Source organism: Staurois parvus, unplaced genomic scaffold (assembly GCF_062004578.1).
Source record: "Staurois parvus isolate SC_StPar_1 unplaced genomic scaffold, SC_StPar_1.0 ptg000388l, whole genome shotgun sequence".
In the NCBI taxonomy this organism is placed as follows: Eukaryota; Metazoa; Chordata; class Amphibia; order Anura; family Ranidae; genus Staurois; species Staurois parvus.
In genome coordinates this window covers 4,069,619-4,081,965 of record NW_028318184.1, presented here as the reverse complement: position 1 = coordinate 4,081,965, position 12,347 = coordinate 4,069,619, and the positions used below count along the sequence as shown (strand labels likewise).

Here is a 12,347-nt window from a genome sequence, read left to right as displayed (position 1 = left end):
ACAGTTGAACACTTTTCAGATAATAGGATTTATTACTAAAAAAGGTCAAAATGGTGCAATGACAATATTTACAGAAAAAGATGTAGCCTATATATATATATATAAAAATATACAGAGAGCAATAACACAGCAAAGAGATAACAGAAAAAAGTTTAGAGTGATAGGAGTACTTGCCAAAAGTCCTGGGCTAAGCAGCTTTCAAGTTTCAGAGCATAAGGGCCTTTCTCTCCAAAAGTTGGTTCCTGGTGTTAAAAAGGAGAATTCTTCAACTTAGCTCAACTCAGCTTAACTTAGCTTTCTGCTCCAAGCATAACAGCTTTTCTTTCTAGGCACTTAGAGTGCCTCCTTGAAGCAGAGAACCAATCACCTCATTTAGGGAGGCTGTTGGAGGTGGAGACCCCAGCTAGAACCAAAATCCCTCACAAGTTGATACCAGGGCAATAACTTTCCCTGGATACATGTAACATTCTATCCACAAGTAGATTAATATGCAGAATCACCTGCCGACCGTCTAGATATGAACTATGACATACCTGCTGGGACGGTTAAGGAGATATCGTTTTCTGCTCTCCTGTAGATTCCAGCTCGGGGATGTAAGATATCAGGCGACTTGTATTAAAGTGACCCATCTGAATATATGCCTGGTTTTTATGTTTTTCATATTCCAAGATATGAAATCATAGGGGAAAAGGGGATTTTTAAATGTGAGTCCGTTTTAAGACTACCTGGAATGTCTTTGAAGCTCAGTGAAGGACTGGTTTTATGGCTTTACGATATCCCAGATTGAGAAGCTAACAGACATCCGCGCACCAGCTAGGTTGGGATTTTATAGCCCTGGAGCTCTCCCGCTGAGCCTGATTGCCTGTGATCTCTGCATCATACAGACCACATGTCACTCAACAGAGGGAGGGTGGAATTGGAGGGGAGAGAGAGATACAAGATGGAGGATCCTTAGCAAGATGGAGGACCGCATCCATCTTTGTATGCACAATTGCTACACCTGTCCTCACACCTTAGTGCTCTATGCTGGCAGAGCTCAATAACAGCTACACCTCTCATCATAAGTATCTTCACACAGACCTATGTTGTAGAATAATAGAGATGATGTGTCAAACCAGGTGTGAGTTCTGATTATTGATGGAGCTGGGTCTATCTCTGGTGCCCAGTGGTGAATATAAATATATTATTTTATTATTCTAATTCATTTATATTTAAAACATCAGTATTTAAGAAGGTAAGGCTAACTATCAAACGGACACTGAAAGATTCTCTCCTTTTCTTCCCATGGTCCTTCATGCCCTTTGCCATGAAGACACTTTTTTTGGTGTTTTAAACATTTAATGACCACAAGGCTCCAGGTCCTCTTCCTCTCTGGCGTGCTTGCTGCTGCAGCATGTATACAACGCTAAAAAACATATTACACAGCGATATGGCACACTTGTTTTCTAGCTAGCCCACATCCATGCTCTCCCTCATTTCTCCATTGTCGCTGATGACATCTTCTCTCAGTCTTATTGTGGGACCAAGTCTACTTTATCAGCACGGCAGGGAAAATGCCTCTATTGTACATTCCAACTCACAATGTGGTTATTCAAACTCATCTAGTGATGAAACAGATAAGATTTGTAAATGTCCTTTTCACTAGCGATGCCATTTCTTACCTTATCCCAATCTTGTACAGATTCTACCTGCTTCTGTAGGTACTCCATCATCCCAACTGCTACCTCACGAACAGCTTTGACAATCACTTCCTGGTAAACCACAGCTAAGTTCCTAAACTCCCAAGAGATCTGAGAACAGAAGAAAACAGATATTTTTTTGCAGTACAGTACCTTGGCACCTTTAAGTCTTGACAAGTCTATATGCTGCCATATTCAGCCGTGGACACTGCCAAACAAAGTTGTTAGGATGTCCCATATACAGTTAGGTCCAAATATATTTGAACACAGGCACAATTTTAGTTTTTTCAGGTATTTACCAAAATATATTCAAGCTATAGTTATATAATGGATATGGGCTGAAAATTTGATGGTATGTACAGTCAGGTCCATAAATATTGGGACATCGACACAATTCTAACATTTTTGGCTCTATACACCACCACAATGGATTTGAAATGAAACTAACAGCAGTTAAAGCACATCTTGTTTGTTTCATATCAAATCCATTGTGGTGGTGTATAGAGGCAAAAATGTTAGAATTGTGTAGATGTCCCAATATTTATGGACCTAACTGTACATCCAAATTGGAGGAAGGGTTTAGGAATTACAGCTCTTAATAGTAGCCATCCCCCCTTTTTCAAGGGACCAAAAGTAATTGGACAATTGAATCACAGCCAGGTGTGGGCTACTGCTTTTTATTTCTTCATCAATTAAGCAGGTAAAAAGGTCAGGAGTTGATTCTAAGTGTGGTATTTGCATTCGGTATCTATTGCTGTGAACCTACATCATGTGTTCAAAGGAGCTGTCCATGCAAGTGAAACAGGCCATTGTCAGGCTTCAAAAACAAAACAAATCCATCAGAGATAGCAGCAACATTAGGAGTGACCAAATCAACAGTTTGGTACATTGAGGAAAGACGAATGACGGGAATAAAAAAGTGTGGAGAATGTCACGATCGCGGCATCAGACCCCAGACCTTCTCACCCAAACGTGAGACTGAAGGGCTAGCCGATCTAAAACCGCAATGTGATGTGCGTAACAATGCTACACCCAGCTGCACCCCGCACAATGATTTTTCAGCTAATGGATACAGATCGATGTACTGGCAGCCTGAGCAATTGTTACTAGATCAGGTTAATTACGCAATTAACCCTTCACACTGCCACCACCTACTTTTTGTACAGAGAAAGAGGAAACTTGGCGTTATCAGCTATAACACTATAATGATTGAGATAATCGTCTGTATAAAACGGTCTGCAGGCCAGTTATACAGAGGTTTAAACAACCACAGTAGCATCTCTTTAGAGGCAGGAATTTGTGAGTTGCAATACAGAGCTATAGAAACAGTTCAACACTTTCAGAAAGAAAGATTTATTACTAAAAGGTCAAACAGGAGCAATAAAAATATTTACAGAACAAAGATGTAACTAAGATATATATATATATATATATAATTATACAAAGAACCATAGCACAGCAAAGAGATATCAGAGAGAGGTGAAAGGGTTAAAGTACTTGCCAAAGTCCTGAGTTAGCAGATCCAAGTTTCAGAGCAAAAGGGCACGGGTCTCTCCAGGTGGTATTCATGTTAAAATGGGAGACGTCTTCAAACTTCTTTCCTCTTAGGCCTGACAGCCTATTTTAAAGTCCCCAGCAGGGGGGTGGCTCTGCAGTCAAGGGCCAATCTCCACTTAGGGCGTGGAAATATGGGTGGATGCCTCAACTTGAGCAAAAATCTCCCATAACTCATATTTGCCTATAACTTTTCATCTGCACAAGTGACAGTCCACCCGCGGGTAGATTATTATGCAGACAAGTCTGAGGAATTAGATATGAATTAAGAAATTATATACTGCACGGTTCACGGGATCTATGTTTCTGCTTCCCTGAGTGTCCGAGACAAGGCGAATGACCCATCAAACTGTTCGCCTGCTTATTGGCCATCTGACGAGGTGTCCGGTTTTTATGTATGTCTCTCATATTCCAAGATATGAGACATAGGGGAAAAATGCATTTACCAGAAGTTATCTGATTCTGTCACCTACACAGAGTTAAGTTTTATGAGGTTAGAATCTTTCAACTCCTGAGAAAGCTTGCTGTATCTCTTAGGAGGTGTTACAATTGGCAGGTTACGTGGACAGAGAGACTCCAACTCTCTTGGGGGCTTTTACAGCTCCTATGACCCTCCTGTGACATTCCTAACTCACAAACATACTGGCCACATGTCCCTGGGCCTCTCAGGAAGGGAGGGGGAAGGAGAATAAGGGAGAAATGGATATGCTTAGCAAAATGGAGTCTGCGTCCTTCACTGTGTGTTGCGCACGTTTGCGACAGAGAAGGCTTGGAACAGCTCATGATCCAAAGCATACATCGTCATCTGTAAAACATGGTGGAGGCAGTGTGATGGCATGGGCATGCATGGCTTCCAGTGGCACTGGGTCATTGGTGTTTATTAATGATATGACAGAAGACAGAAGCAGCTGGATGAATTCTGCAGTGTTTAGAGATATACTGTCAGCCCAGATTCAGCCAAATGCAGCAAAGGTGATTGGACAGCACTTCACAGTACAGATGGACAATGATCCAAAACACACTGCAAAAGCAACCCAGGAGCTTTTGAAGGAAAAGAAGTGGAATATCATGCAATGGCCGTGTCAACCACCTGATCTCCACCCAACTGACCATGCATTTCACTTGCTGAAGGCAAAACTAAAGGCAGAAAGACCCACAAATAAGCAAATGAAGACAGCTGCAGTTAGAGCCTGGCAAGGCATTAGAAAGGAGGAAACCCAGTCTTTGGTAATGTCCATGGCTTCCAGACTTCAGGCAGTCATTTCCAGTAAAGGATTCAACAAAATATTAAAAATTAACATTTTATTTATGATTATATTCATTTGTCAAATTACATTTGAGCCCATGAAAATGGAGGGACTGTGTATAAAAATGGTTGCAGTTCCTAAAATTTGTACTTGATATTTATTTTCAACCTCTTGAATTAAAGCTGAAAGTTTGCACTTCAAATTCATTTGTATTGTTTCATTTTAAGTTATTTTGGTGGCATACAGAACCAAAAGTATGAAAAATTGTGCCTGTGTCCAAATATATATGGACCTAACTGTAACCCCTCTCAATAACAGCAATTCTCAGTCTTTTAGCAAGCAATCAAAAGAAAGCAGGGCACAGTAGAGGGAGTGCTGTGCTGTATTCCAAGAAACAGGCAAGTGAAAAGTACTTATTTGTTCATAGTACTGAACAGGACACAGCCTCCTTTATGTCTTGAGCAAGGGACATCTCCAAGCATTACAACCAAGGGTGAGAACACAGCAAACAAAGTCAATAGGCCCCAATAAAAGGATATCAGGTTTCCAAATCAAAGAGCATTCTGAAGCACCTTACAGTTGAAGCTGACAGAGTCCTGAACAAATGTGTGTAAAGAAGACCAAGTGGTGACCCTACAAATCTGAGAAACAGATGCCCGGTGCTGAAAAGCCTAAGAGGCACTGGCTGATTAAAGTGAGTGAGCCTTAACAAGGAAAGGAGGATTCCAATCCTTCAAGGTGTAAGACTTATCGATAACCTGGCCAAGCCATCTAAAGATTGTGAAATAAAAATGCAGGGCAGCTCTTGTGAGAGCCCACAGGCAGGACAAACAGAATTTGAGGTACAGATGGATACAGTGGCCAAGAGATAAGCTTGCATCAATAGTACTGCTTTGAAATAATGTAGAGTGATCTCTTTAGATTGCTTTGGAGCAGGACAATGAAGGCAGGACTATGTCCTGCTTAAGGTGGAAGGAGGCACCTTAAGCAGAAAACCTCCTTGTCGTTATGAAGAATAAGTAAGGATTATTTACAGGATAAGGCCACCAATTCTGGGACTGGTCTTGCTGATGCTAGAGAAAAAACACCTTACAAGTAAGGTCATCCAAGAGGATATCCAAAGTAGACTCAAAGTGAGGCTTCTGTAAAGCCACCAGGACCAAAATTGAGATACTAAGGCTACACAGGTGTACTAATAGGGGCATCGATGTTAGCCACCACCTGAACCCTAGGGCTTTTACTAAAGAGTGAGGCCAGCGGTCCCTTAAAGAGGTTGACCAGTGTCGAGATTTTCCCCTTAAGGGTGCTCAAGGCCAAATTTTGCTCCAGACCAGATTGGGGAAAGTAAAGTCCTGTAGGCAGACCTGGAATTAGCAGGGTCACTCCAGGGTTCAGTGTAGTAGTGAAGATAGTATACTATCCTTTGTCAAGGTGCCCTTTTGCACTCTTCGTGACCCTGTAATAGTTTAAGGTGGTCAGAGTATATGGTGAAACCTGGGCCCTGTTACCTTGGGTGTTGCTTTCTGTTTGCAATATTTGTATATAATTACTCTGTATAGGAACAGTGTGTTACATTTTGGTCACAGTTTACATTGCCTTGCTTCTATTTGACCAATCCATTTTCTAATATACATAGGGTTGATTTACTAAAACTGGAGTGTGCAAAATCTGGTGCAGCACTGCATAGAAAAAAAAAAATCAGTTTTCAGGCTTTATTGTCAAAGATTATTTGAACAAGCTGAAGTTAGAAGCTGATTGGCTACCATGGACAGCTGCACCAGATTCTGAGTGTTCCAGTTTTAGCAAATCTCCCCCATAGTGTCAATTTACTGTGGTGTTGTTCATCTTATTGAATTGGGGTGTGTCAGAGTGATAGAGGTAGAAAGAATCCAGTTTCAGAGGGCTTATCAAACTAGCAGGTCCTTTGGGGACATGTTTCCGCTAGCCTACAATTAAAGGGGTGCTATACGGACCACCACTATTATGGGGGCCTTCTCCACTGACCACCAATTTAACAATTTGCCGCCCGCCCTATGGCTGAATGGCGGGCGGCAAATGTCATCAGCGTTCCGGGTGGACGCCATATGGCGTCCTCCTGCACATGCGCAGATTGCGCCCCTGCAGAGCGGCATGATCTGTCACCGGCCGTGTACCTTGGACACAGCCGATGATAGATCTGAGTATCGGCCCCGTTGCCGGTACCATGTGACCTGCTGTGACCAATCACAGCAGGTCACATGACAGTTGTATACAATGGATGGCTTCATTCATTGAAACATGAAACCTGAAAATTGGCCTGGGCAGGAAGGTGTAAAATTGCCCGGTATTGAATTGGTTAAGGGGTTGTTACAGCAATATCCCCTGGCAGGTGGGACAGTCTCACCTGACACACAGTCTAACCACCAGCTGGACTTTGGCAAATAGTGAAGATAGGCCAGGAGCCCTAGAGGTCTTCAGAGATCTTTGCTGCAGGCTAATATCAGGTTGCAGCCTTCAGAAGCGCCCCTTCAGTGGGTGAGTGATGACAGGGAATTTAATGTGCGGATATTGTACAAAAAACATTTAGAAAAATGTGTTTTTCAGATCCAAAACAGAGGTTATGAGCATGAAGCAGGCATGAGATTGATCAGGCAAAAGCTACATTCTTGGACAGTCAGCAGGCAAGAATGTAGCAAGTTCAATCTGGGCTAAAATTGAAACAGGCAGTGGTGTAGTATAGCTCTTGTGTATATAACAGGGTATCTGGCAAGAAGAAACAGCATCAGCCACTTTCAGGGTCAGATGAGGAATGCCCAGTGTCATTTCAGGGAACTCCAAAACCTGGCACAAAGTTTCCAACTACCATTGAAGCCCTGGTAGGGCATTTGCGAGCACCACTGAAAGTCTTGGCAGGAATTCTGAGAGTATGAGTTCTGGCAGTTCAGCTGCGAGCACAATTGAAAGTATTGGCATAGATTTTAAAAGTCCTGGCAGAAGGTCTTGTGGACCTGGAGTCCATAGGAATCCTGAAAATGGATAGATGGGTGGTATAGCATGCGTTCTGGAAATGCAAAGATGGACGATGAGACAGGGCTTCTCCTCCACTGACCACTAATTTAAGAAAACACGACAATGAACATTTAAGGGGGTACTTCACCATTAACCACCAATTTAAGCAAATCTTAGTGACCACCATTGTAAGGAGGCAATACACTGACCACTACTGTAAGAGGACACTTCACAACTAGCAACCAATACTTTATATACTGTACTGATTCAATCTACTTAATAGTTCAATAAACATGCTTTAAAATGAAAAATAATGCAATAGCAGCATGGTAACAGTTCACATAAATGAGACCCAAACTTTACTCACTGTTGGGAAATCCTCAAGCACTTGGCAAGTTTTCTTCTTGCTGTCCATGAACTTCCAATCAGGCTGGTACAATAGGTTGTGAAAGTTTTTCAGAATCTGGATTTTGGTCTCCATACTGATCGTCATGTCATCCTCCACAGTGTCCATAGCTTTCACAACCAGATAGAATATACAGAATATGTGCCTAAGGAGTACAGAGAGAAGACAGCTTCTTAGGGCTCATGTACACGGGGAGTTTGGAAAACTCTTCTGAATGATGGAAACTAACTGCTGGAAAACGTAGGTTATAAAATGTCAGTTTTGCTGCGTTTGCATAACACATTTAGCAGCATATATGCATGTTTGCGTTCAGAAGCTTTTTAAAAGGTAACCTCAGAAGACCTTCCCAAATGCCCAGAATGCACTGAAAAATAGTAAATTCACTAAAAAAGGCTACTAAACTACCGCAGTTAATTTTATCAAGTCATGCGGTATTTTTGAAGTGACAAGCACCCCCCCCCCGAACCATACCAGGCCACATGCCCTCAATATGGGGGGGGTGCTTTGGGGTAGGAAGAGCTCCCCCCCCCAAAGCACCTTGTCCCCATGTTGATGGGGACAAGGGCCTCTTCCCCACAACCCTAGCCAATGGCTGTGGAGGTCTGCGGGCGGGGGGCTTATCGGAATCTGGATTAGTATCAATGAAAGAATGTTCCCCAATACTGGTGTCAGTAGAAGGACCGGTGCTCCAGCATTGGTGTCAGGGAAGGACTGGTGCTCCAGCATTGGAGTCAGTGGAAGGAGTAGTGCAGTGGTATCAGTGTCAAGAAAAGTGCCCCATCTTTAGTGTTAGCGGGACTAATAGTGCTCCATATTTTATATTGGTGGATGGAATTATGCCCCGTTGTGATGTCAGTGGCAGAAATAGTACCCCAATGATGGTACCAGTGGGAGGAAAAGTGCCCCATCTTTAGTGTTAGTGAAAGTAATAATGTTCTGTAGTATATATCAGTGGGAGACATTATGTCCCAATGTTGGTGTTAGTGGGAAGAATAGTGCCCCAAGGGCCAGATAATGGCAAAGGTCTGCATCTGGCCCCCGGGCTGCAGTTTGGAGACCACTGGTGTAGAGGATAGTTAATAAGTACTTTTGCTCTCAATGGCAGTGAACTGATGCAAGGTCCCCTTTAAGGCACTGAACAAGAACAGATTCAAAGTAGTGAAGTGTAACAGTTGTAAAAAAGCATGTTTTAAGTGCCTCCACAGGTGTTCAAAACCTCAGTATATCCAGGAATATGGACCAGAAATTCCACAGCTAAGCAGTAGATGACAGTAATCTATTCACCCAGTCACAAGATGGCCGCTTGGAACGCGCGTTCCACTCACCGAAAGTGCCGAAGCACTGCGTTCCAAGCAACACTAGTGAGCCCAATGCTGCGATTCCAGGTCAAAGCCATCACGGGACAATAATAAAAAAATAAAAAAAAAAAAAAAAAAAAGAAGAAGGGGCATGTATACTATTTGTGGCCTTTGGGCCCCACAACAATGACTGGGCCCGGGCAGCTGCCCCTTTTGCCCTTTGTTAAAGATGGCCCTGATGCCTATGCGACTGAAAGAAAAAAATTTCCAAAAATTGTATTTTCTAAAAATTGTATTTTACAATAGACAAATTCATATTTAACAGAAATTACACTCACTGAAGTTCCCCTTCCAAGGCCTGGGTGATTGGGGCATAGCTCCTGCCCGTCTCAGTCAGGTATTTGTAGCAGGTCTGCAGGCCCTCACTCATGGGGTCCTGTTGGGAAAGAGACGGGATGGAACCTTTACAAAGCAAATGTACACAGCCTTCTGTGAGCAGCCTAATAACTGCCAGTAGCGCCCACTGGGCTTCTATGCAGCGGGAAATACATACAGTTCAATTCATGAAGCTATAAATGTATTACGTTGAAAATAAAAAAAGGTGTTCAAATTCTTTCTGTAGAAAGCAGCTTGAGTAGAAATGCCTGTCCCCTGCCAACATGCTGCAGAGAAGACCCCTTGCTCTTTGTGAGGAAGCAGTAGTCTGAGGCCTGATGCAGGCCATAGACGTGACGTTTATCGTCTGATAAACGAAAAATCGGTAGTTGCTGCCACCAATGCTTACGAAAAACGGCCATTTTTCGTAGATTTTCCAGCATGACCGATAAAAAGAAAATGAGAAGAACCGCGAAAATCGGCTGACGACATTGCCCCACTAATGGTGTGAATATCGGCCGTTTTTTTCTTTCGGATGAAAATTCGGCTGATAAACGACCCGTCTATGGCCTGCACAACACATCCCCTGCCTTCTAAAGAAAACAAAGTGTAAGACTTTAACCACTTGACCTCCAGAAGGTTTTAACCCCTTCATTACCAGGCCATTTTTTGCTATTCAACACTGTACCCAAATGAAATATATATCTTTTTTTCACACAAGTTTTAATATTTAATCACCACTGGGTTTTTTATTTTTTGCTATATATAAGAAAAAAAGCCACACATTTGCAAAAAGAACACATTTTTCTTAGTTTCTGTTAAAAAATACAATTTTGCAAACAAATCTTTCTTCATAAATTTAGCCCAAAATGTATTCTGCTACATTTCTTTGGTAAATATAACCCAAATCAGTGTTTATTATTTAGACTGTAGGAAAGTTGTAGAGTAGAGGCTACAAACTATGGGATATATTTGAAAATTGATTGTTCCTGATGTACTGACAGCCTAATTTCATTTCTTGAGGTCCGAAAATGCCAGGACAGTACAAATACACTCCAAAATCAACCTTTATGGAAAGCAGGCAGTCCAATGTATTTAGTAGGAGGTATGACGAGTTTTTGAAGTTGCAATTTTTTGTCACAAGCTTTTGGAAAATTAAGAAATTAAAAAAAAAAAATTTTGTTTGCACATTTTTTAAATTTTTTTTTACATACTGTCACCAGTGCATTACAGTGTCATCATACTGGTGTGGTGGTTATCAGGGATACGGACTGGTGACAGTATATAAAAAAAGAATTATAATAATTAATAAAAAATTTATTTTTTTCGTTTTTTTTCTATTTTTTTTACATACTGTCATCAGAGCAGTTGGATTTAATGGGCGACAGGTTGTATAATTTCCACCTTGGTGTACTAACATGGCCACTGGCCATTTTGAATCACCTTTATTTTCCTCAAGCATTTAAACACAGGGGTAGATTGTTTCTATTCTTTGTGTCAGAAACATGTCTCCTTTCTAAATACGAAGCCTAAATCTGGCCATAAATGGATTTATATATTTTTTGCTATCAGTCAGTTGGCTTATCAAAAAAACAAAAAAAAAAACAAAAAAAAAAAAAAAACACAGATTCCCTACATCCACACATGGATGGGAGAATCCTCCCGGCTGTGTGTTTGAATTCTGACAGCTGTCAGAATACACTGATCAACGTTGTGGCCGATTGGCTGCATGAGCTGATCGGACACATTTCACACAAAGGAAGCAATGGAAAGAGAACAGGATACCTTTTTCATACAAGTAAATGGTACAGCAGGCACATATCAGGAATAGAAAATGTTGGGTTTACTTATTCTTTAAAGAGCAGCATCATATATACTAAAAAGATGCTTTGAGCCCTCATATTATACAGTGACTTGAAAAAGTATTCATAACCCTTGAAATTTTCCACATTTTGTCATGTTACAACCAAAAACGTAAATGTATTTAATTGTGATTTTATGTGATAGACCAACACAAAGTGGAAGGAAAATGAGAAATGGTTTTAAAATTTTTTTTTACAAATAAATGAGAAAAGTGTGGAGTGCATTTGTATTCAGCCCCCTTTACTCTAATACCCCTAACTAAAATCTAGTGGAATCAATTGCCTTCAGAAGTCACCTATTTAGTAAATAAAGTCCACTGTGATTTAATCTCAGTATAAATACAGCTGTTCTGTGAGGCCCTCAGAGGTTTGTTAGAGAACATTAGTGAACAGCTTCATGAAGGCCAAGGAACACACCAAACAGGTCAGGGATAAAGTTGTGGAGAAGTCTAAAGCAGGGTTATGTTATAAAAAAAAAAAAAAAAAAAAAAACGCTTTATGGAGCACTGTTCAATCCATCAGAAAGAAAAAGAAAATAGAAAGAGTATGGCACAACTGCAAACCTACCAAGACATGGTCATCCACCTAAACTGACAGGCTGGGCCAGGAGAGCAGTAATCAGAGAAGCAACCAAGAGGCCCATGGTAACTCTGGAGGAGCTGCAGAGATCCACAGCTCAGGTGGGAGAATCCATCCCCAGGACAACTATCAGTTGTGCACTCCACAAATCTGGCCTTTATGGAAGAGTGGCAAGAAGAAAGCCATTGTTGAAAGAAAGCCATAAGAAGTCCCATTTGCAGTTTGCGAGAAGCCATGTGGGGGACACAGCAAACATGTGGAAGAAGGTGCTCTGGTCAGATGAGACCAAAATTGAACTTTTTTGCTTAAAAGTAAAACGCTATGTGTGGCGGAAAACTAACATTGCACATCACCCTGAA

General features: G+C 41.5%; 1 pseudogene; it reads right to left on the bottom strand.

The window, feature by feature from the left end:
- Positions 1-12,347, bottom strand: part of LOC149455817 (squalene synthase-like) — a 42,467-nt pseudogene that overhangs the window by 11,522 nt on the left and 18,598 nt on the right.